Source organism: Nycticebus coucang, chromosome 7 (assembly GCF_027406575.1).
Source record: "Nycticebus coucang isolate mNycCou1 chromosome 7, mNycCou1.pri, whole genome shotgun sequence".
Lineage (NCBI taxonomy): Eukaryota > Metazoa > Chordata > Mammalia > Primates > Lorisidae > Nycticebus > Nycticebus coucang.
Genome location: NC_069786.1, coordinates 10,463,736 through 10,491,448, shown reverse-complemented (window position 1 = coordinate 10,491,448; position 27,713 = coordinate 10,463,736).

The window sequence follows — 27,713 nt, the reverse complement described above, 5'->3', positions numbered from 1 at the left end:
CTGAAGGGGAGAGAAGTGATTTTCCAAAAGAATAAATAACAAGTACGATGTTCCTGTGTCAGAAGCGAGGACATTGCATTCACAGACCTGAAGGGAGGCCAAGATATCTGGCTCAAAGAATCAAACCATGACTGGGTGAAGAACGAGTGAGGGGGGATATAGGTAGAACCCAAACCATGCCTGAATTCATAATGATGCTGACAGCATGAAGTCGCACCTGAGTGTCATGAGAAGCCAGTTAAAGCGTTGGTGTGGTCGTATTCTCATTTTGAGATGAGTCATTCATACAAAATGCTTGGAATAAAGCCAGACTGGACACAGCAGATCATAACAGGCTGTAACGGCATCAACCCTGGGAGCAGATGAGTGGTTTGGCCACTCCCCAGAGATGGTGGCAGAAGAGATGGAAGAAATAGAAGAATCTGAAAGTAGCTTAGAAAGGTAAATAAAAGGCCTCTTCTAGGTGTGAGATAAAACCCTGTGTCTCAAGTCTGGTTTCCAGAATTCCTAAGAAGGGTAACAGCACCCCCATCCAGACATTAAAGGAAGGTAACTCTTTTCCCACCTGGTTAACCTGTCCAACACTCTTAATAATACCATTTCATTTTAAAGAGGTTTCTGCATAGATGCAGATTTCAGTACAAAATGAAGCCAAGTTTAAACTCAGGTTCATGTTAATCAAAAACAAGACTCTTCTGAAATAATACTTTTCCCTTTGTCACTTTTTTTTAAAGAATTTTTTTTTTTTGGTTTGGGATTCATTGAGGATACAAAGAATTGGGTTACACTAATTGTATTTGTTAGGTAAAATGCCTTTTTACAATGATCTTTTAACTGGAATTCCTGCTTCAAGTTCTACCATCCAATTCAGTAATTCTCAAATTATGTCACTCAGACCTGCAGTTTCAGAGTCAACTGGGAATTGTCAGAAATGCAATTATTCCAATCCCATCCTACTCCTATAGAATCAGGAATGCCAGCATTGGACCCAGCAATTGGTGTTTGAATAAGACCTCCAGGCGAATCTGATGCATGTGGAAATTTGTGAAGCAGTGATTTAACTTATTTTCCATATTCCTTCTGTAAGAAACACTTTGCAGTTTCCTCAGTCAAGAGTCATGCATAGTCAATGAACTCTGAATAAATAGATCCCCTCCCTACATTTTATCCAACCTCTCAAGTATAGTAACAGTCAGGAAGGTTAGTAACTTAACAGTTCTCTTTTCACTGCTGCATTCCTAACTCTTAGGACAGTTCCTTCAATATAGAAGGTATTCAATATTTATTGATCAAATAACTATGATACATGTCTTTTTTGAATGCCTTTTTTCTTTACCTCTCAAGCTCAGTCTCCCAATTCATTTTCAGCCGAGCCTATTTACTTTGCAATTCTTGTATGAGTAGTACACCACTGGTACCCAAAGAAGAACAGCATCATGGTTCCTATTGCTCATGACTCACCCTTCTCCATATTCTTCCCCTGTAGGGGGATAGAGTCACTGCAGTAAAAGTGAGCTATTCTCTTTGCACTTTTTAAAGCCTCATCATTTCCCCAGCAAAATGTCAAGAGCTATTTGGCTGGGAACCCATAACTAGGTGGGTAATAAAATAAGCATAGATTTGAAAATCATGTCTTAGGACTAAAGGACTCAGAGGAATTTTAAATAAATGATTGATCTAATTGAGTGATCGTATTAATTGCTATATGCAGAATTTGGCTTATCTGTTAAGAGACCCTGGTGAATTCAGTGATATGATTCCTTCCCAAGGGGCCTGTGGCCATCAGAATGTCATTCAGAGAGGATAGAGTGTCCACCCTAAGGCGAAGTGAGAAACATTATCTCAGCAAAGCTGCATTCTACCCTGGAAACATATGGGCAGAGAAGAAATTAACAATGAGAGCTGGAGGGGCAATAAACATATGACGTTATCACTAAGAAAATCCATTTAGGTGTTTAAATTAAACACTCTAGTGTCTAGCTGTTCAAATGGACCTATTGATCTTTCAGTTTCAATAAAATTGGTCTCATTTTGATTTTACTGTTTAACCTTGCAGAATTTTAGGAAATATCTCCCTTCCAGAACTTTCTCTCTTTCCCTTTCCATTTTAATACTTTATTCTTTCCTATTCTTTTCCTTTTTTTCTTGCCCCTTTTCATAATTCTAATGCTTACAGTGTTATCTTGATTCCTTGCTACACTACGTGGGCACAAAGAGAAAAAAGCACAATCTGTTTTCTTCCAGGAATTTGTTATTTTAAGAGATTAAATCCTCTCTCAATGACTACACTTGCTATTAGGTGGCAGGATTTCTCACGGGTTAAATTTACACTGTCTGGATTCAAATTCACCATAATCTAACTGTGTGAGTTTGGCCACCTCTTCAATATCCTCATGTATAAAATAAGGATAATAATGCTATTTTATTATAAACATATATATATAAAACATGATATGATTATTGGGAAGAATAAATTAATATATATATGTATATGTGTGTGTGTATAAAGAAGAATTTAAGACACATAGTAAGCTCTGTGTAAACGTTAGTTGTTTATGTGAAGTAATAAGAAGAAATGATATAAGGCAGATATCACCTCTAGAATATAGACATACTAAAAGGATCATTTGTAATGTGGCGGTATTTATTTGAGATGGGGACTTAAGAACTGGCATACCAGTATATTCATTTATTAAATATATTGAGTTCTTTTAATATGACCTGTGTTAATTATATGAGCTAAAGACATAATGTGTGTGTGTGTGTGTGTGGTCATAACCCTTGGGCTCAGCTGAGGACCTTTCACTTGGGACCAATGCATGTGTTTTCAGTCACTGGAGCTAGGTCATCTGAAGGCTTCTTTGAGAAGCTGGAGGGGAAATAAACCTATGACATTATGGTACCATAATGTGGTGTGTAGTACCTGAGTCAGAATGGCTGGGATGTCTGGGGCTGGTCAAGCATCTCTCTCCTCACAACACCTTTCCATATAGCTAATTTGAGCTTCCTCCCACCATGAAGATTCCTGGGTAGTGGAACTACTTATACCGTGATCGTCTTCCCCAAGCAAGCATTTCAAGGGAGACAGACAGAAGCTACCAGTCTTTTTCATGCTAGCTGAGAACTTGTAAGTATTCCCTCTACTGGAGTTACTGTTAGAAACAATTGCAAGTCACCCTATCTTCAAGGAATGGAAAGAATAAAATCTACCCCGTGATTGGGATATGTACTCTCATAAGAGACAGAGCTGATTGTATCCACCCTAGAGATGAGCCCTCATAGTAATGGCAGAAAAAGAAGGTGAGGTCAAAAAGAAACTTCCCCCAAATTAAGCCATTAAGCAGCAAAACTGAGATACAAACCTAAGATTTCTGACCCCCAAACTTCACTTATAACCACTGTGACATTCCTTTCTCAGGATATCATGAAGCAATGGGAAAAGTCCCGGGTTGAGTTCTGATGCCAGCACTGCTCTACCTTGCTGTGTGATGTTGGGTAAGCCGCCTCTCAACGCTGGGCCTCAGTGTCCACTTTTGTACTGTCATGGGTTAGATTCAGTGATCTTTTAGGCAGCCTCCCCGTCCTAGAATTCATGAGTCTGTGCTTTGCTTGCTTGGTTTATTAAACTGACCGATGGGCTCCTTCAACACTTGGGAGCTTCTGCATGACAGCTCCATCGGATTTCTCTCCAGGAAGGCCTTGCTGTTCAGACTGCTGGGTGTGCTCCCAGACACTTCAGGTCTGCCCCAGCTGCAGAGAGCAGCTTAGACTGAGGCCATGCCCTTCTCAGGGGGACCCAAACCCAACAACCAGTCAAGGCTTGGGTATATAGACCCGGCTATTTAAAAGCAACATGGAGATGTCTCTGATGGCAGCTTAACTTTAGAATTCTCCATGGAGGTGCCTAGGGTTGGCATTATGCCTAACACCTCAGCTTTGGCCTCTACAAAATCCCACCTCCTTTCCCTCCCCAAGAGAATCTTTCTAATAAATAACCTGCAACTAAGCTCCATCTGCTTCCCAGAAAACTCAACCAAGGAAAACCATTCACACAAATCCTATGAAGCTGGCCTTTCCAAGGTTCGATGACTAGGGAAATAAAATGACATGTATTTCACAGTGTCCCTAATTTTACACGTAATGAAACCAGGCTCAGAATGAGAAAGAGCTGTCCCCTATAAGAGAGCAAGAAGCTATAGATCCAGGATTCAAATTGTGGTCACCTGACTGTTCATCCCAGTAGTCACAGAGAAAATCTGAAATTTTCCATGACAGTTTTGGTTTAATATGATTTGAATTTCTGTGGAAACGAAATAAAATGTTATGTTTGCACACTTAGCATTTAGATTTAAATGCCTTTTCAAATCAGAGAAGTTTTTTTTATACTCCAGGTGTCTGACAGTTTTCCTTAGAAAACATAGTAAATAACATTCACACATATAATGCACCATTTATACTTTTCAACCAATTCTATATTTATTTCTACTTTTCTTGTCCTAATTGTAATTTCCTGTACAAATAAAGAACCAATACATATGTTAATCAACTATTACTATCTAGTATTTCTTATGGAAGGAGAATGATTTGGATCAGCACTTCTCAAACATAACAACACTTTATCTGCTAGGAAACTTTCCAAAAACACAAATTTCAGAACACCCTCCTTCCAAGCTAAGTCAGTCAGAATCTCTGGGGAAGAGCCGCAGGCATTTTATATTTTGAATGCTTCCCAGAAGATTGGCTTGGAAATCATGGCTTTATAGTTGGAGCTGCCTAACATACATCAAATTAGATTCTTTTAAAGTTGTATAACTGCATTCAGACTGTAGAATTTATCTATTTACTCATTCATTCCTTCTAGAAATTTTTTGCCTGAAACAAACATTTCACAAGTACTCTCCAAGTGCCAAGCATTTAGCGAGGCCTTGAAAATTCAGCAACGAACAAAGCAGCTTTTCATTTTGAGGAGTAGAGTTTGTAATGGGGATGGGGCCAGGAAAAGCACATGTAGAAAAACAGTCTGTCTTCACTAAATGGCATGTTTGTCCAATGACATAAGAAGTTCCAAGAATGGCGTGTTTTCTATTTCGTTAGAAAGAGTGTTCTTGAGCAGATTATATTTGAAATTACCTGGAAGAAAGCATAAGGATTACTTATGAAGAATAAGTAGGTCGAGTGTTTCAGGCAGATGGAACAGATTCAGAAGACAGAATATCATGTTTTTATTTTTGAGTTACCAAGGGCAGGGCCAATTCAAGTACTTGAGATACTGTAAGTTCCAAGATCACATCATGCAAATCGAAAGCAAAGTATCAGTTTACCATTCATGGCAACTTAGATCCATAAGTGTCATACAATTCTGAAAATAAGATAACTGCTGCTCTATGTGAATTGAAATGCTTTTTAAAATGTTCGTATAAAATCAAATGCTAGGCAGGGGTGTCAATTTTGAATGATGTCTACATCTTAAGCATGATGTTAAGAGTTTAACATATATAAATGTGCTCTGCGGAGGGGACCGGGCCACGAAATCATCCTCTCCCCAGGGAGTTCCCAGTCCAGATTTGTAGGCATTCACTCCACCATACTAAAAAGAAAATAAAAGAGTTTAACATATACAGGAGACTCTCTGTAGTTTAGTTGACCACCTCCCTACATTGACCAACTCTTTAGTTGTCCTAATTTTCATAGACCGGACATACACTATATGTAGGTATCAGCACAGTAGGCCTAGTCCCCTATGTTGACCAACCTCTGTATATTGATCACTTTGTTACAGTTGCTTGGGTGATCAGCTCACAGAGGTTTACTGTGTTGCGTGACCCGAGACACGAAAGAGCAGCAGCTTTGCTGTAGGTGTAAACTCGCTCCTGTAATTATTAAGTCAAGAAACGGACTATACACCGTGGGATGGCATATAGCAAAGTTCTTTATTCCAAGTTTAAGTTTTATAGTCTTCCAGTCACGTACACACCTAATCCATTATCTATTAGCTGAATTTTAACTTGAAAGGAAATATTTATCATATCAATGTAACCACTTGTGTAGTAAATCTCTTCCTCTAAACAGTGACTAGTTTTTCGAGCAGGGCACAAAGATGAAAACAGCTATAGGGGAACAGAGTTAATAGAAGAATATCTTCAAGCATTCACTCAGTTTACTCAGTATGAAGTAATGACTGTGACCTTCCTTCAGGGCAGAGCACCTATAGACCTCTGACAATATGTTGTTAACATATGTCAACCCTCTGGCCCGTATCTCTGAGGAAGGGCGGCATGCCCTTGGATCTCAGGCTTCACGGGGTGTACTGCTTCAGAGAAAAGGCCTAAGGAATTTTCCAAAGAGCCTAACTCTGTGAGTAACCCAGGGGGGTCCAAGCGTCTTAAGCCTCTGGAAGAAAAGCATGTCATTTGAAACTCACACTGAATTTACTTTGTGTGCTTGATGTAGGATAGGTTTATTTCTAAATATTATCCTACATACTGTATTATCTCACTTAATAATTCTATAAGGAAAGCACCCTTATCGCTATTCTTCAGGTGAAATACATGAGGCTCAGAGAGGATATGGTACTTTAAACAACGTCATATCTCTTAGGGGAGGTAACAAGGATTATGGTCGTAATAAGCATCCAAAAAAGTAAAAGAACAAAACATGGAAGTGCTTGTTGCATCTTTATCCCCTCAGTCTTATTTTTATCATGATAAGCTTAGAATTCCAAAAAATGCTAAATCAAAATAAATATAAAATAAAGAGATTACAGTCAATGATGTCTTGCATTGAGGATAGAAATAAATGTGTTATATATTTATTGTGATGATTATTGTAAGTATATGTTATTTGATGTACACATTAGTTTATGCACCATATGTGACAATTATTTTTGTTTTAAATATTACCTTCTAGTTATTGTTGTTATTATTAGTGTTATAAGCAACTTATGATCATAGTTTATAGAAATTTTTAAGTTACATGACACTTTCAAAATATCATCCAGCATTACATTGTACTGAAAGACTTGGGGCAGAACCCCCCACTCAGCCCGGAGCTCTGACCACCCCAATCAACCGCAAGAGACGTCGCTTGATGCAAAAATGCAAGAGGATTTTTATTCCAGTATACTGGGACTTGACTCACAACTCTTTTAGGAGCCGAGAAGTCAAGCCCCGCACAGCAGTTTTTTACAAGCTTATAAAGGCAAAAACTACAAAGTAGGCGGGAATAGCAGACATGCCAGGGGCTCTAATAAAGTAAGAGAGAATACACACACCTGGGACTCTAACTAGATAAGAAGAACTCTAGTTCACTATTCAACTGTCTTAAGACAAGACTAACAGTCAAATATTTGCTGCAGCTCCTGGGGCTATCTCCTGGAACAGTTACAAAAGGTCACATTCCTAAGGTAGGGGGTGAGAAGTGGTCACATTCTCATGGTAATATTTTCTTTCATTCCCCCATTTGTTTTTTTGGGAAGTTCTAATCATGGAACTTCTGGCTCTATGTATTCATTCTCATGGCTATCGTCTCAGCGGAGAGACTGGTAATGCTGTCTGAGCATTAATACTTGTACAGCACTCACTCTCTCCCGGACGAAGGTGACTATACGGTTGAGAATGTAGGGCCCAAAGGTAAGAATTAGAAGCAGTATAATAAGAGGGCCTATTAAACTGGAAACGAGAGTGGTGAACCAAGGTGATCGGCTGTACCAACTTTCAAACCATCCTTGATGGGCCTCCCGATCTCATTGTCTTTTTTCTAGTCTCTCCCTGAGTTTAGACATGGAGTCTTTTACCATACCAGAGTGATCTACATAGAAACAGCATTCTTCTCTTAGTGCAGCGCATAACCCTCCATCTTTTAGGAACAGGAGATCGAGTCCCCATCTATTCTGCAATACTACTTCTGATAAGGATGTTAGTGACTCTTCTAATTTTGTGATGGATTGTTCTATGGCTTTTAGGTCCTCATCTACAGCTGCTCTCAGTTCTTCGAGATACTGTGGGGTCTGGACAAGCGCAGCCGTTCCTGTTCCTACTCCGGCCGCCACCCCTATACCCATCAGGACAGCTGGAGTAATAGAGACTGGTTCCCTCTTCTGTCTACGGGGTCTGAGATCGAATTCTGCCTCGAAGGAACTCGCCTCATGATAGATAACTCTAGGTATTAATTGTACAAGGATACAGTAGTCTGCAGTGGAGTTAAACACTGATGAGGAAATGCACGGGGTTAACCCGGTGCTGCAAGCCCACCATCCTCCTTTAGGGGGCACTAGATAATAATTGATAGTGGTTGATGGGCTTTTAATGGTCTGATTACACAGATGCTGGCGATTTTCAGGGATCGTGCCTAGGCAAATGCCTCGCCCAGAGACTGCTGTAAGGGTGATCTTGGATCCCCAGTCACAGGAATTATGGGAGGTGGTATTTTGGAAGATACTTGAGAAGGCGATTCCATCATAATAGGGCGGGCCTGAGGCTAGACACAACCAGCAAGATTCGGTAAGATTAGGGTTGGAAGTATTGAAGACATTGAAAGCCCCCTGTATTAAGTTAAGAAGTCTCTGTCTGGTGCTTGGAGTCTCCGGGGATGTTACCTGGGGAGACAGTTTCACAGGCGATGGGGCTGTGCTGGCCTCAGTAAATTGGGTGCTCCCCGGAGTCTGGGGCATACGGGGAGAAATAGGCGGCCTAGCTGGCGGCTGCTGTCCTGAGAGTACGATGTTGGGTCCTATCTGGACAGCGACGGGGGTCTCTATTTTTAATTTGATGAAGAAGGTAAATCCTTTATCCCACCCTGACATATAGAAACGGAATCCCCATGTTCTTCCTTTTATCCAATCTCGGGCTTGTTTCCCCCTCTCCGTGAAGGAAATATTTAGGGGGTTTGACCCTGCTCCGGTACTGCTCCTCTTTACGGTTATTAAGTCCCAAGAGGAGAAGGGGTGCCAGAAGGCCTGTCCAGTCGTCTCACATCCCCATTGTTTACAATAGAAATTTTCTACCCCCCCACATCTGTTGGCTTGGCTTCTCGTTCTCCCGTCCCGGGGACAGATATAGAACTCCGTTTGTCGCATCCGGCGCTGGGCGGGCAAGTTGCCACAGCCAGGGGCGTCTGCAACGTACTGGCCTTGGGATGTGGAGCCTTGGGTAAGTGAGCGCTTTGTTAAATGGTGATCAAGGCTTGATGGAACCTCTTTAAAGGTCTCATCGGAGATATCCCAATTATCTAGCCCTGCTATTAAGGCGCAAATATCTGGGGTGAGGGATGGCCACCAGGTCCAAGGAGGGTCTTCTTTTGTAGTACTCCATACTACATCACCAGTCTGAGAGAGAACCTGCCAGGTTAACCTCTGGGGGGCATGGGGGTTGGGACTGGAACTACTTATCACCGGGAGTTGTATCAGCAGGAGCAGGGCTACTGTGGCGAATGCGGAGCTTGAGGGGGTTGTCTGTCTTTTCCACTTTCCACCTGGAGTCTGGCGGCGGTGCTGGTTTGACATGAGATGCGTGGATCCAGGCTGCGATGCCATCGACTTTTATTGCCATCGGAGTTGTGAGCAGCACTAGGTATGGTCCTTTCCACCGTGGTTCAAGGTTGGCTGTCCAGTGGCGCCGGATGTACACCGAATCTCCAACCTGGAACTGGTGAGGTATTTGCAGATCCCCGGGCTTGTAGGCCTCGATCAGCCGGCTCCACACCTCCTTTTGCACAGTTTCAAGGGCTTTTAATCTTCTATTATGGAGCTGCTCCCATCAGTGAACCAGGTCAGCTGGGCATCCGGCAGGGGCTGATCACAGAGGTCCTTCCGAGTTCCAGTTTCCTCAGCCAGTACTTCTTGGCATGTGTGTAATACATCTTTCTGGACAGAAGTATCAGGTAATAGGGTAGCTGGGTTGAGGATGACAGGCGGGCCAAACTGGACTCTGTCTCCGTTTAATAGGAGACTCTGGTAATGTGTCATGCGGGCATTAGACAGCCACCGTTCAGGGGGCTGTCTGATGAAGCTTTCTAAAGCATGGGGGGCAATGACTGTCAACTTCTGCCCCATAGTCAATTTGTCTGCATCTTTTACCAGTACCGCTACTGCCACCACAGACCTCAGACAGGCTGGCCAACCACCAGCGACGGGGTCCAATTTCTTGGAGAGGTATGCTACTGGTCTTTTCCATTGCCCTAAAGGCTGCGTCAGCACCCCTCGGGCCACTCCTCTCTTCTCATCTACGTATAGGACAAAGGGCTTTGTTACATCTGGTAGAGCCAGGGCCGGGGCTGATAATAATGCCTTTTTAATGTTGTCAAAGGCCCGCTGTTGGCTGGCACCCCACTCGAAGGGAGTGCCTTCCTTGGTCAAAGGGTAGAGGGGAGCTGCCAGAGTAGCAAACCCCGGTATCCATAAGCGGCAGAACCCCGCAGTTCCTAAGAATTCTCGCACCTGGCGGGGCAAGCGGGGAACTGGAATCTGAGTCACAGTATGCTTCCTGGCTTCCGTTAACCATCTCTGCCCTCCTCTTAAGGTGTAACCCAGGTACGTTACCTCTTTCTGGCAGATCTGGGCTTTTTTAGCAGAGGCTCGATATCCTAAGCGGGCTAGTTCTTCTAGCAATAGTTCTGTGCCCCGATAGCACTCTTCTTTTGTTGTTCCAGCTAGTAGTAAGTCATCTACATATTGTAGGAGCGTTACCTGAGGGTGGCTGGCGCGAAAGTGAGCTAGGTCTTGGTGGAGGGCTTCATCAAAGATGGTTGGGGAGTTCTTAAACCCCTGTGGAAGTCGGGTCCATGTCAATTGCCCCGTTGTTCCAGAGTCCGGGTCTCTCCATTCAAATGCGAAGATGTTCTGGCTAGAGGAGTGTAGTCGGAGGCAGAAGAAGGCATCCTTTAAATCCAGGGCAGTGTACCAGATATGGTTTGGAGGGAGAGAGCTTAACAGATTATAAGGGTTAGGCACGGTGGGGTGGATGTCTTGCGCCCGCTTGTTTACTTCTCTTAAGTCCTGCACAGGGCGATAGTCTCCTGTGCCAGGTTTCTTGACAGGTAATAAGGGCGTGTTCCATGGTGACTGGCATTTTACTAGTATGCCCAGCTGTAGGAGACGCTGAATGTGAGGCTTAATTCCTTCCCGAGCTTCCTTAGTCATAGGATATTGGCGCACTGCCACAGGAGTGGAAGTAGCTTTGAGTTCTATGACGCCTTCAAAGAAATTTGAGTTCACACAATAAAAAAAAGACTTAATTTATATAAACACCCAAGTTCACAGTTTGGACTTTTGAAGGTGTTCACATCAATAGGTGTAAAGCAGAAATGAACATAGTTAAAAGATGGGAGTCCAGATTTTATACAGTCCCAGATAGCAGTTTTGTGATCTTCCCTTTCTTTAACTGCCTAGCAAAAATTACATTAAATCAAATGACCTATGAAGGCATAAAACATTATCCAGCATCTCCATAACTTTTCTACAGATGATGTCTAGAGCTCAAGTATAAATTACATTCCAATCCTGAAATAGTTCCAGGAGGGAGGAGGATGTGAGGGAGAAGAAAGAAATAAACTCATAGATTCAGATACTGAAGTTATCAGAAATGAACTCTAAAATTGCTATGACTTATATGTTCAAAAACAGATGACAAGATATAAAACCACCAGAAAAAGAAAATCAATAAAAAAGAAACAAACAGCAATTACAGAATTCAATGGTTCTTCTTGAGACTAAATCGGAGTAAAAGGAATCAGATTTGATCTCCCACTTGAAACCACTTTTAAAATGGACAAATATCTGAGAAAAGATGATTTTCGAGACCTTGGAGATCAAGAAATAAAGAGCAGTGATACCTAAGACATGAACAATAAAAAACCCAGAGGAATGTGTGAGAAAACTCTTAATGGTATCTGCTTAGGGAAAGAATTTATGAAGAAAGCCCCATTGGCATTTGCAGCAACAACAAAAATAAAGACATGGAATCTGATTAAGTAAAAAGCTTCCGCACAAGCTAAGGACACAATCAACAAAGCAAATAGACAACCTTCAGAATGGGAGAAGATATTCACATGACAAAGGGTGACAACTAGAATTTACAAAGAACTCAAACAAATCCACAAGACAGGAACAAACAACTCCATTACTCACTGGACAAGAGGCATGAGCTGAATCTTTCCCAAAAGAATAGATAAATGCTTTGGTGTGTGTCACACTTTATGGGGGCAAGAAATGATTGCAAGAGGGACTTTGCCTAACAATTGCAATCAATGTAACCTGGCTTATTGTACCCTCAATGAATCCCCAACAATAAAAAAAATAATAAATAAATAAATAAATATAAAAAAAAGAACAGATAAATGATTAACAAACACATAAAAAAAAATGCTCATTGTCCCTAATCATCAGAGAGATGCAAATCAAAACTATTTTGAGATATCACTTAACCCCACAGAGAATAGCCTACATCCCAAGGTTCCAAAGCTGCAGATGCTGGCATGGGTGGAGAAAGAGGGGAAAACCAATGCCCTAGCAGGGGAATTGCAAACTAATACAGCATTTTTGGAAGGAAGCATAAAGAATCCCCGAAGAACTAAAAGTAGACCTTCCATTTTATCCTGCAATCCCATTACTAGTCATCTACCTACCTAGAACAAAATAAAATCATATTACCATAAGGACATTTGCACTAGAATTTATGGCACCTCAATTCACAATTACAAAGATGTGGAGACAACCCAAGTGCTCATCAACCCATGAACGGATTAATAGACTATGTCATACCATGGAATACTACTTAGCCATATAAAAGATGGAGCCTTTGTATCTTTTGTATTTATTTACCTGGAAGGATTTGAGGAATATTTTCCTTAGTAAAGTTTCACAAGAATGGAAAATCAAGCATCCTGTGTACTCAGAACTAAGTTGAAACTAGTAGAACAACAACCGCATGCCCACGTGAGAGAAAAACAGAATTGAATTCAAGAAGGGGAGAGAGCGGGAGGGACTTAGATAAGTTCCCAATTAATGAATGCAATCTAGTGGTATACAGAACACTTCGTGGGTTAAAGACACAACTAAAGCTGGACTTTTACCTTATAAACACAGACAATGTAATCTAATCATCTGTTCGCTCATATCAATCCAAAATTTTAAAAAATAAAGGGTTAGGAATGATGCAATTGCCCATATTACTGCCTGGAGAGAGACTCCAGGCTGCAGCTCAGGAAAGGGACTCTGAGGAGCAACCGAGGAGACTACACTGAATGGAACAGATTGGACTGAGAGTCTGGGGAGACCAAGGAGCATAGAGTTTACAGGGCAGAGTCCTAGAAAGAAAAGATAGAGCTACCCACAGAATGACGAGTAGGCCTATGCATACCTGCAGGTGACTCCCACCTTGAGCATTCAACATAGAACTAATCCATACATACATGTGAGAAAATTACCCAAGATGTCTGAGAAGGAATAACATGAAAAAAGACAAAATTATTTGGAATTTATGCAAGGGCTGGGAACAGTACCTGTGCCTACCCAACAGACTGGAAAATCTAATGAGTCACAGGGCATTGGACATGAAACAGATTCACCGTGCACTGGTATCAGTTCACGGAAAGACTCTAAATACCTCACCCAGTACACTGGGGCCAGGCCAATTTCTATTACTTGCACAAGTCTGGTCATATAGAACACTACAAGAAGTAGGTTTATTACTTAAAAATAAGCAGCAAGGGACAACAGAAGCCTGAGATTCATGACAAGCCAATCTCCCAAGTGTCAGGAAAGCTCCTCAGGGCAGATGGAGTTATATCCTGGGGGCGATGTGGCTTGCTAGGCTGAACATTGCAGAGCATTCTGTTTCAGGAGGAACTGCTGCTTTAGCCAGTTAACTTTACTTAGGATGTTGCATCCTCAATACATTTTGTGGTTATTCTTGAGACTACACGTGAGAAAGAGGGAACAAATAAGGTTGATGTAAGATACCCGAGAACTGTCCTGCATTGGGTAGAATATTAAGAAGGATCCTGTCAAGGTTGGGGGGAAGAACTTTAAAGGCAGCAAACATCCTACATATTTATCAAGATATGAATGAATAAACAAACTGTGGTTATATCCTTATAATAAAATACTGCTCAGCACTAAAAACAATGAACTATTGTTATGCAGTAACAAAATAGGCCAAGTAAAAGAAGACAGCCAAAAAAATAGTACACATCAACAAACAAAATGTAAACAACCCAGCTGAAAGGTAAGCAAAGGATTTGAGTAGACATCTTTCCAAAGAAGATATACAAATAGTCATTAAGGCCAGGAAGATGCTCAACATCACCAGGGAAATTTAAATAAAAACCACAATGAGATACCACTTCACATTTATTAGAACGGTTATTATAAAATGAGAAAAAAAACAGAAAATAATAGATGTTTGCCACTAGATGGAGAAACTGGAGCCCTTTTACCTCGCAGATAGAATGTAAAATGACTCAGCCACTGTGGTAAATAGTGTGGTGGTTCCTCAAAAAAAAAAAAAAAAATTAAAATTAGAATTGCTATGTGATCCAGTTATTCTCCTTCTAGGAAAAATGTGGAAATCAGGGACTTGGACAGATATTTGTGAACCAATGTTCTTAGAACATTAACCAAAAATTGGAAACAACTCAAATCTCCATTGCCAGATGAATGGATAAACACAAATATGATGTAGACATATGTACAATGAAGTATCATTCAGTCTTAAAATGAGAATGAAATTCTGACACAGGTTGCAACCTGCTTAAATCTTGAAGTCATTATAGTAAGTGAAAGAAAGCAGACACAATAGGACAAATACCCGAAGTATCTTCTATGAATAATCAATTCATAGAAACAGAAACTAGAATAGAAATTGTTAGAGAGAGGAGGAGGAGAGAATGGAGAGTTAGTGTTCAACAGATCCAGACTTTTTTAGTTTGGGACCATGAAAATTCTGGAGATGGATAGTGGTTATGGTGGCACCATAATGTAAATGCACTCAATGCCACGGAATGCTATACTTCAAAATGTTTAAAATGCCAAGTTGTATGTTGTATTTATTTTGCCACAAGAAAAACAGTAAAAAGAAAAGAGTAGGTACTGTATGGTTAAATTTTTATTCATTCTAGAAGTTGCAAACTAGTCTCTTGTGACACAAACCACGTTAAGTATCTCCCTGATGGTGGCAGAAACAAGGGACACCAAAAGGGATTCCAAAGGGGCCAGAAGAAAACTCAGGAGAAGTCCATCTGTTTTCTTGATTTTTGACAGTGGTGTCAATAGTGTACACAGATAGCAGTATCTGTTCAAATTGTACACTTTAAATGTGTGTAATTTATTATGTAATTATCTATATTATCCCTAAATAGTGCTTTAAAGTAAATTTTTGAAAGGAAATTATGAAATTAAATTGCACAAAGTTAAAAACAACAGAGAAGTTGAAATTGAGCTTAGACACAGATGAAGACAGCATTAGTTAAATTAGTGAACGTAAACATGAACAATGGGAAGAATGAATAAATTTTAAAAGAGAATAAGAAGTCTAATATAGGTGATGAAAACTCTGACCCTATAAATAATTATTTTGATATAATTGGAGTTCCAAAAGAGTAGGAAAAAAGATGTTGTGGTAAGAAGAACTGATGCTAAGAATTCTCTAAAATTATAAAAAGAATCAAGCCACAAATTTAAAAATTCTACAAACTCCAAGTAGGAGTCATTCAAAGAAAATAAAGTGTACACACATCAGAATAACACTAATGAAAACCACGATGAAGAGAAATTCTTAAAAGAAGCCAAAGAAAAAAGACATTTTACATTCAAAAGATCAATAATGATATCCCAACAGAAATGATGGAAACTAGAAAACAATATAATATAATTGTTAAAGTCCTAAGGAAAACAAATGCAACAACAAAATATAACAATGGAAACAGCAAATATGTGTGTATGTGTATAGCCAGATTAATGTATGTATATTATTCATATTAGCTATAGATTATTGGGTATTATAAGTATGTTATTACTAAAACTGATGAAATATAATATAGACAAAGGCATCAGGATTTATATTTGTTCTTAGAATAGTCACCAAAATTATTAATATGCTGTGCCATAAAGCAATTCCCAAGAAATATCAAAAGATGGAAATCATACACATAAGCATGTGTATGCTTTATAATTATAGCGGAATTAGGCTGAAAATGAATATCTAAAATAGATGACTAGAACATTTCAAACTATTTGATATTAAACAACATTTATCAATGAGTTGGATGATATAGCTTCAGAGTTCAGAGTGCTAAACATTACACCACGGAAACAACCCTATTTTCAAAAATCGTAACATGAAGGATTTGCATTTAAAATATATGAAGAATAAATACAAATCCATAGAAAATAGCTAAAATAAAATGATGAAAATACTGCATACATCAAGATATCTAAATATCCAGTAAAAAAGATGATGAATTTACCTTTACTAGTCTTCAGGGAATTGTAAATTAAACCACGATGTGCTGCTACTACACTTCCCTCAGTATAGCTGAAATTAAAATATCCGGTAAAGTTAAGTGTTGATGAGCATGTGGGCTCTGTCATGCATTGCTGATAGACTGTAAATCATTACAACTACTTTGAGAAACTGGTATTACCTACTAAGTTTGAAAATACATACTCGATGGCCTTGCAATTCCATCTTTAAATATATACCCAACCTAAATGTGTTCAACAAAAGACACGTACTAAAGTGTTCAGTAGCAGCACTAGTTGTAAATGGCAAAGACTGGAAAAAGACCACATTTTTATCAGTTGCAAATTGGACAAACAAGTCATAGTATATTTATAAGAGATACTATGCTGTTCTATAGGTAACAATGTACAGAAATGTGAATAAATCTCAAAAACGTTAAGTAAAAAAGTCATAAAGCATCTATACTGTATAATTTCATGGATGTGAACTTCACAGCAAAACTGATAATATATACGAAGTGCAGTGTTGATAAAAGAAAGCACAGTGGTACCTGTCGGGTGGAAAGTCAGTGACTGGAAGGGACCCGGGTTGCTTCTGAGGAGCTGGTGGTGTTCTATTTTTTGGTCTACTAACTGGGCACGTGGGCACACTCACTTTATGACAATGCATTGAACACTCAATATTGGCACTTGAAATTTGTACTAAAAAAAAAAAACAAAACTTTCTGGCTCTATACCATGTCTTTTTGTCTTACCTTGTGACACGTTGAAGTTCATATGCACATGTCCCTAAATACAGGAATGCATCATCACTGACAAACATTAACTCACGGCCTACTTAGTTTCAGTATGTATACTATTCTGTCAGTGGAAACAATGACTCAGCATATAACGTGGTTCCTGTCCTCATGGGATTTTTAGTAGAGCTGCAGATGGTTTTGTAAACTGACAATAAAAGTGAAAATACACATATGAAATAAGACATAAACATATAGTCATAGCAGTTAGTAACTATCACTTATATGAGGTATAAGACAAGATGTCTTTAAAAAGAAGGCAATGTGTTGTTTTGTGAGGAAAAATGTATAGTTTTGCCAACTGTAGTGCTCCCAACACTCAGAAATGAGGTAACGGATGTGCTGATTACCTTGATTTGATCCATACGCGTTGTACACAATACACATTGTGTACTGACACAGCACAAGTGCCCCATCAATATGTATAATTATGTCAATTAAAATAAAAAATAAAATACTTTTCTTTTTTGTTTTTCTTTTTTTTTTTTTTTATTGTTGGGGATTCATTGAGGGTACAATAAGCCAGGTTACACTGATTTAAAATACTTTTCTTAAATTAACACTATACCATATGCAAATATAACTGCAAGTCTTTGTAAGTTTTCACAGATACCAAGAAATAATTTATAAGTTAAATGCCATATTACTTTTGATTTGTTAAAAACCCCTTCAGAACAACTGCTACATAGAAACTAATAACATATAATGCTAGATGATTACTGTTATTAATATACTTTTTTAAGCAGTCAGATAAAAAGAAATTACACTTTAAATCAAAAAGTGAGTGTATCATTGCAAGAATAATTTCTTGTTAATTAATTTGATGCAAAGTGACCATTAAAAGCATATTATGATATGCTATTATGTGGAATAAGAGCATATCAAAACCTTGGTTAATTAAATTTACATTTATAAACTGTCTATGCTAAGTTAGATGCAGAAATATCAAGCTTGTAATTGCTACAATTTTATATATGTCCTATATGTACAGATAATCTGTGCTTACACAGTGCACCATGATCAGAAATCTGGTATAGGGAAAAACTTGGGCTTTACATGTAATATAGAAAGATGAGGGATGCAGGAGTGGGTGGACTTTCATAGAAACCTTAAAAGTTATAAAAGTGCTGTCTGAAGTCTTTTGGAAATCACTTCCTCCAGGGAGGGGCATAATGGCCAGAACTTTAGTCAATAAAGGGTAGGAAACTTGCAGAAATAGATGTACACGTACACATTTTATAACCATGTTTTAATCTTCATGACTTTTTTTGTTTTGTTTTGTTTTTTAGGCAGAGACTCACGTTGTCATACTGGGTAGAGTGCCGTGGAATCATACCCACAGCAATATCAAACTCTTGGGCTCAAGGGATCGTCTTGCCTCAGCCTTCTGAGTAGCTGAGACTACAGGCACCTACCACAACACCTGGCTATTTTTACAGATGGGGTCTTGCTCTTGCTCAGGCTGATCTCAAACTCCTGAGCTCAAGCAATTAACCCACCTCTGCCTTCCAGAGTGCTAGTATACAGGCTTGAGTCACCCACCCGGCCCTAATCTTCATGACTTTTGGTAGCAGTCATGTTTCAAGGTTTCTGAACCACAAAGGGCTTCTGAACCACAAATCAAATGCTTCTCTAACAATTTCTATCCACATCAACAGAGTTACGGTCTCTAATTGTAACTAGAAAATGATAACCATAAAATGTGTTCTAGTTTTCTAAAAAATTAGTAATACTGTGTTCTGTGTTCTGTGTGTATCCTTTCTTCAAAAACAAAATTTACCAGAAAAGGGAAAAAAGTTCTCCCAACCTACCATCCTGGACAAAATGCTCACTTAAAAATGAAATGAGGCAACATATCCAAAGACATTTATGAACTTAAAGGAATAAAAATTAAATAAATGGAATTACGTAATATTTCAGAGCAGTAAGGAATTTGAGAAATTGCCCTGTCAAATGCGAACATTTTACAAGGTTGGAAACTAATGTCCTGAATAGGGTATCTACCTACCCAAAACCCCACAGCCTCTTAGTGATAGATACAAGCACAAAATCTTGACCCTGAATTCTAACTCCTGTGTTGCCTCTCCACCAAATACAACTTCTAATGTTGAATTATAGTGTGACGTTCTCAATAACTTCTTTATAAATATTTATAACCACCTGGAGCTCAGATCTACCCCCTGAAGCAGGTGCCTCTCAGCTTCCCTCAACGTCTCTCCTTGTTTTCTCCCCTGTACCGGCAAACAAGAGCATTTCATTCACAAGCTGAGTGCAGAGAACTCTGCACAGATCCCAGGACAGGGTTTTAAATGGGACAAACAGGAGTATCTAATATGAACATTGCAAGATTCATTAAATGCTGCTGTTTTAGCAATTAAAACTGTTAATAAATGTAAATAAATTTACTCATTCTCCATGTAATGTATGTGATGTGGAGTAATTAGTACTTTATTTCATTGCTTGAAATTGGTATCCATTATTTCTCTTGCCAGGTAATTTGTTCCACCTATTTAAAGATTTTTTTTTCTCATATAATTCCGTTATTATCTTTGACCAATAATTTTTAAAACACAATGTAATTAAATAACTAAAACCATTGCAAATCATATTTAGTAAGTACATTTACCAGCTTTTTTTTTTTGGTCAGTTCTATAATTGAACACACTATGCTGGGTTAGGATGGATATACCACTGCTCCCTTTTGGATCTATCCTTGGTTTCCAAATTAAAAAGAAAGAAAGGAACTCCCTTAAACAGTGATGGTCAGAAAGGCATCCCTCTTCCCACTACTCAAAAGCACAAAAGCCCACCCAGTGCTCCTTGGTTTCTTTCCCATCCCTGTCCTCCTTCAGCCCTGTTCTCCTTGCCACATACTGTGTAAGAATCCTTTGACCCCTGCACATCACCAAATACTCACAGTATTCAGGTTCCAAACACTCTACTGGAAATATAGTGGTTGACATGACAAATAGAGGACTTGACCTCACAGCACCCAGAGTGGAAACAAGCAGGGGGACTTAAGCAGATCACAGGCCATGTTTCAATCTGTAGAATCACACAAAATACTACGAAGTAGAAATACAGGGCAGAATCAAAAATTGCTGCGATCTATTTGCAGTATCCTGATTATGTATGAAGTATAAACAAGCACACAAAAAATGAAACAGTTTAATTTTCTTCAAACAATGTTTATGAACAGATACAAAATATTCTTGAATCATTCAGCATGTGAATGACTGTTATCCCCGTGACTCGCTCCAGACCCATGTAGAAAATGAAAACAGGGAGGCGGAGCAAGATGGCGGCCGAAAACAGCTTCCTTGCATCTGGGCACCGTGAGTCTGGGGAGATAGGACTCCAGGCATCTCTGGCTGGTGGGATCTGCCTATCATCACTCCTATGAGGATACAGGGAGTCAGCGAGAGACTTCTGGACCCAAGAGGAGGACTAAAACTGTGGAAAAATGGCAAGTGTTCGCATGTGTTCAATCCGTCTAAACCGGCCCGCAACTGTAAGTTCAGTAGCAGCAAGACTGCAAACCAGAAAGGCCTTACCTGTGAACTGTTTTGGTGTCTTTGGACTTGGCACTCAGTTGAACTGCCTTGGGGAGAGTCTGAGTGGGAGTGAGAAGAACTTTGGCCATTGTCTAGGGCCCCAGTCTGAGCCGCTGAGCCAGACAGAGCTAATAGTGTTTGGCTGTGAGTCACAGGGAGCCATTGTGAGCGATCTGCCCTGGCAAGCTCCGCCCTCAGGGTCGCAGCGCTAGAATTGGGTGGGAGCTGGTAACCCAGCGACCAAGTAGCCTAAGGGTGGGGTCTGAGCCTCCTTGCAGCCCTAACCCTCAGGGGCAGACTGAGACCGGTTTTGGTACACTGGGTAAGTGGATAGCCACTTCAGCAGTGATTCCAGCGACAAGCACTTTCCTGGGAAAGCTTTTGCTCAGCAAGTTTACAAGTTCAAAGTGCCTTTTAAGTGGGCTGAAGAGAAATTTAGGGTGTCTACCTCCTGGGGTTTGAGAAATCAGCAGCCTCCAGTCGTATCAGAACTGTGATTAACATCTCATACCCCAGAAGACCACATGTTGCCCAGACAATATTCAATAACATATACATACTGCTTTGTTTTTGGTTGTGTTTTTTTTTTGGGGGGGGGGGAGTTTGGTTGGTTTTTTTTTGTTGTTTATTTTGATGTTGTTTTCTTTTTTAAGTTCAACCTTTTCCATACAGATCCTTTTTCTTTCTCAATTTTTCTATTTTAATTATAATTTTCCATTGCTGCCTAGTTCAATAATTAGAACTTCATTTTCGTTAGTGTTTCTACTGCTATTATTTGGTTTTCCACCCAATTTTATCCCGTAAAGTTTTCTGTTTGCTTGTTTTGGTTTGATTTATAGCATTTTTGTCTTTCCTCTCTACCTGGTGGAGGTGCGGTACTGTGTCTGATCAGGTTAGCAAAGAGATGCTGACCTCAAGGGAACCAACCAACTGGGCACCCCCAGAAGGTAGTGTTTTTTTAAGGTTGTGTCAAAGTACCCTACTGTACACCTATATTGCTCTGTCTCCCTCTTTCTTTACCTCTCTTCTTTTTGTCAATATTCCTTTTACCCACCCCCTCAACCTCTCTCTATTTTTCTTTTTATTCTTATCACTCAGTCCTCCTTTCTTTCATCCCTTTTTTGCTCTTCAAACTTCTCACCCTTCTGGTCCTATAACCCTTAGTCCACAGGCATGAGAACTTAAAGAGCAAGAGGAAGTGAAAGGAAAATTAGGGCAAGGAAACAGATAAAAGAAACCACTCATGAGGAAGAATCAGCAGAAAACTCCAGGCAACATGAAGAACCAGTCCAGAACAACCCTGCCAAGGGACCATGAGGTAGCTACTGCAGATGATTCCACCTATAAAGAAATGTTAGGAATGACCGAAAGGGAATTTAGAATACACATGTTGAAAACAATGAAAGAAATGATGGAAATAATGAAGGAAACTGCTAATAAAGTGGAAAATAACCAAAAGGAAATCCAAAAACAGAATCAAATAAGAGATATGAACGATATGAAGAATACAAAAAGGATATAGCAGAGCTGAAAGAACTGAAACAGTCAATTAGGAAACTTAAAGATGCAATGGAAAGTATCAGCAATAGGTTAGACCATGCAGAAGAAAGAATTTCAGAGGTAAAAGACAAAGTTCTTGAGATAACTCAGATAGTAAAAGAGGCAAAAAAGAAGAGAGAGAAAGCAGAACGTTCACTGTCAGAATTATGAGACTTTAGGAAGCGTTCCAACATATGAGTTATAGGAATCCCAGAAGGGGAAGAAGAATGCCGCAGAGGAATGGAAGCCATACTAGAGAATATTATAAAAGAAAATTTCCCAAATATCACCAAAGATTCTGACACACTGCTTTCAGAGGGATATCGGACCCCAGGTCGCCTCAACTCTAACCGAGCTTCTCCAAGACACATTGTGATGAACCTGTCCAAAGTCAAGACAAAATAAAAGATTCTGGAAGCTGCCAGGAGTAAACGCCAGTTGACCTACAGGGGAAAATCCATCAGAGTGACCGCAGACTTCTCTAATGAAACTTTCCAAGCAAGAAGACAATGGTCATCTACTTTTAATCTACTTAAACAGAACAATTTCCAGCCCAGCATTATGTACCCTGCTAAGCTAAGCTTCAAAATTGACGGAGAAATCAAATCATTTATGGATACACAAACATTGAGGAAATTCGCCACAACAAGACCAGATCTACAGGAAATACTTCAACCTGTTCTGCACACTGACCACCACAATGGATCAGCAGCAAAGTAAGAACTCAATAATTAAAGGACAGAACCTAACCTCCACACTGATGCAAAAGATAAAACTAAGCAATGGACTCTCACAAAATAAGACGAATAGAATACTACCACACTTATCAATTATCTCAATAAATGTTAATGGCTTGAATTCCCCACTGAAGAGACCTAGATTGGCTGACTGGATTAAAAAACACAAGCCATCCATTTGCTGTCTGCAAGAAACACACCTGGCTTCAAAAGACAAATTAAAGCTCCGAGTCAAGGGTTGGAAGACAATTTTTCAGGCAAATGGAATTCAGAAGAAAAGAGGAGTTGCAATCTTATTTTCAGATACATGTGGATTTAAAGCAACTAAAGTCAAAAAAGACAAAGATGGTCACTTTATATTGGTCAAGGGAAAAATACAACAAGAAGACATTTCAATTCTAAATATTTATGCACCCAATTTAAATGCTCCCAGATTCTTGAAGCAGACCTTACTCAGTCTGAGCAATATGATATCTGATAATACCATCATAACAGGGGACTTTAACACTCCTCTTACAGAGCTGGACAGATCCTCTAAACAGAAATTAAACAAAGATATAAGAGATTTAAATGAGACCCTAGAACAACTATGCTTGATAGACGCATATTGAACACTCCACCCCAAAGATAAAGAATATACATTCTTCTCATCACCCCATGGAACATTCTCCAAAATTGATCATATCCTGATCAACAGAATCAAAAGAATTGAAATTTTACCTTGTATCTTCTCAGACCATAAGGCACTAAAGGTGGAACTCAACTCTAACAAAAATGCTCAACCCCAACCAAAGGCATGGAAATTAAACTATCTTCTGTTGAATAACAGATGGGTGCAGAAAGAAATAAAACAGGAAATCATTAACTTCCTTGAGCATAACAACAATGAAGACACAAGCTACCAAACCCTGTGGGATACTGCAAAAGCAGTTTTGAGAGGAAAATCATCGCTTTAGATGCCTACATTCAAAAAACAGAAAGAGAGCGCATCAACAATATCACAAGAGATCTTAATGGAATTGGAAAAAGAAGAACAATCTAAGCCTAAACTCAGTAGAAGAAAAGAAATATCCAAAATCAAATCAGAGATCAATGAAATTAAAAACAAAAGAATCATTCAGAAAATTAATGAAACAAGGAGTTGTTTTTTTGAAAAAATAAATAAAATAGATAAATCATTGGCCAGACTAACGAGGAATAGAGAAGGAAAATCTCTAATAACCTCAATCAGAAATGATAAAGGGGAAATAACAACTGATCCCACAGAGATACAAGAGATCATCTCTGAATACTACCAGAAACTCTATGCCCAGAAATTTGACAATGTGAAGGAAATGGATCAATATTTGGAATCACACCCTCTCCCTAGACTCAGCCAGGAAGAAATAGAGCTCCTGAACAGACCAATTTCAAGCACTGAGATCAAAGAAACAATAAAAAATCTTCCAGCCAAAAAATGCCCTGGTCCTGATGGCTTCACTTCAGAATTCTATCAAACCTTCAAGGAAGAGCTTATTCCTGTACTGCAGAAATTATTCCAAAAAATTGAGGAAGAGGGAATTTTCCCCAACACATTCTATGAAGCAAACATCACCCTGATAAAAAAAAACCAGGAAAAGACCCAAACAAAAAGGAGAATTTCAGACCAATCTCACTCATGAATATAGATGCAAAAATTCTCAATAAAATCCTAGCCAATAGATTACAGCTTATCATCAAAAAAGTCATTCATCATGATCAAGTAGGCTTCATCCCAGGGATGCAAGGCTGTTTTAACATACGCAAGTCCATAAACGTTATCCACCATATTAACAGAGGCAAAAATAAAGATCACATGATACTCTCAATAGATGCAGAAAAAGCATTTGATAAAATCCAGCATCCCTTTCTAATTAGAACACTGAAGAGTATAGGCATAGGTGGCACATTTCTAAAACTGATTGAAGCTATCTATGACAAACCCATAGCCAATATTTTACTGAATGGAGTAAAACTGAAAGCTTTTCCTCTTAGAACTGAAACCAGACAAGGTTGTCCTCTGTCACCTTTACTATTCAACATAGTGCTGGAAGTTCTAGCCAATACAATTAGGCAAGACAAGGAAATAAAGGGAATCCAAATGGGGGCAGAGGAGGTCAAACTCTCCCTCTTTGCTGACGACATGATCTTATACTTAGAGAACCCCAAAGACTCAACCACAAGACTCTTAGAAGTCATCAAAAAATACAGTAATGTTTCAGGATATAAAATCAATGTCCACAAGTCAGTAGCCTTTGTATACACCAATAACAGTCAAGATGAGAAGCTAATTAAGGACACAACTCCCTTCACCATAGTTTCAAAGAAAATGAAATACCTAGGTATATACCTAACGAAGGAGGTAAAAGAACTCTATAAAGAAAATGATGAAATCCTCAGAAAGGAAATAGCAGAGGATATTAACAAATGGAAGAACATACCATGCTCATGGATGGAAAGAGTCAACATTGTTAAAATGTCTAGACTTCCCAAAGCAATCTACCTATTCAATGCCATTCCTATCAAAATACCAACATCGTACTTTCAAGATTTGGAAAAAATGATTCCGTGTTTTGTATGGAACCTGAAAAAACCCTGTATAGCTAAGGCAGTTCTTAATAATAAAAATAAAGCTGGGGGCATCAGCATACCAGATTTTAGTCTGTACTACAAAGCCATAGTGCTCAAGACAGCATGGTACTGGCACAAAAACAGAGACATAGACACTTGGAATCGAATTGAAAACCAAGAAATGAAACTAACATCTTACAACCACCTAATCTTCGATAAACCAAACAAGAACATACCTTAGGGGAAAGACTCCCTATTCAATAAATGGTGTTGGGAGAACTGGATGTCTACATGTAAAAGACTGAAACTGGACCCACACCTTTCCCCACTCACAAAAATTGATTCAAGATGGATAAAGGACTTAAATTTAAGGCATGAAACAATAAAAATCCTCAAAGAAAGCATAGGAAAAACACTGGAAGATATTGGCCTGGGGAAAGACTTCATGAAGAAGACTGCCATGGCAATTGCAACAACAACAAAAATAAACAAATGGGACTTCATTAAACTGAAAAGCTTCTGTACAGCTAAGGAGACAATAACCAAAGCAAAGAGACAACCTACATAATGGGAAAGGATATTTGCATATTTTCAATCAGACAAAAGCTTGATAATTAGGATCTATAGAGAATTCCAATTAATCCACATGAAAAAAGGCAACAATCCCATATATCAATGGGCAAGAGACATGAATAGAACTTTCTCTAAAGATGACAGAGAATGGCTAAGAAACACATGAAAAAATGTTCATCATCTCTATATATTAGAGAAATGCAAATCAAAACAACCCTGAGATATCATCTAACCCCAGTGAGAATGGCCCACATCACAAAATCTCAAAACAGATGCTGGCATGCATGTGGAGAGAAGGGAACACTTTTACACTGCTGGTGGGACTGCAAAACTAGTACAACCTTTCTGGAAGGAAGTATGGAGAAACCTCAAAGCACTCAAGCTAGACTTCCCATTTGATCCTGCAATCCCATTACTGGGCATCTACCCAGAAGGAAAAAAATCCTTTTATCATAAGGACACTTGTACTAGACTGTTTATTGCAGCTCAATTTACAATCACCAAAATGTGGAAACAGCCTAAAAGCCCACCAACCCAGGAATGGATTAACAAGCTGTGGTATATGTATACCATGGAATACTATTCAGCCATTAAAAAAAATGGAAACTTTACATCCTTCGTATTAACCTGGATGGAAATGGAAGACATTATTCTTAGTAAAGCATCACAAGAATGGAGAAGGATGAATCCTATGTACTCAATTTTGATATGAGGACAATTAATGACAATTAAGGTTATGGGGGGGAAGCAGAAAGAGGGATGGAGGGAGGGGGGTGGGGCCTTGGTGTGTGTCACACTTTATGGGGGCAAGACATGATTGCAAGAGGGACTTTACCTAACAATTGCAATCAGTGTAACCTGGCTTATTGTACCCTCAATGAATCCCGAACAATAAAAAGAAAAAAAAAAATTTTTTTTAAATTAAAATAAAAAAATAAATAAATAAATTCTATCTTAAGTATGTTGTTTAGCAAAAAAAAAAAATAAAAAAGAAAGAAAGAAAATGAAAACAGCATTTTCTTTCTCTGTGCTTGTCCTAAAACTCCACAACTTTCTCTGACCTCACTATTAGACTTTCACTCAAGTTGAGGAGTGTTCGGGTGTGGTGGCTCATGCCTGTAATCCTGGCATTCTTGGAGGCCAAGATAGAAGGATCCCTTGTGACCACGAGTTCAAGGCCAGCTTGAGCAAGAGCGAGACCCATCTCTACTAAAAATGGAAAAATTATCCCAGTGTTGTGGTGGGTGCCTTAAGTCCCAGCTACTGGGAGTCTGAGGTTGCTGTGAACGAGGCTGATCCCACTGCACTTTAGTCTGGATGATAGAGCGAGCCTCTGTCTTAGGAAAAGAAAAATTAATTAATATCAAAACTAAAGCTCAGGGGTTTGACTAATGTTTAAGGTACATTTGGTTAATGTGTCTTTGTTGGAGTGTGAGGTTCTTGTCTTTCCCAAGGCTGTGCTCACGTCCCA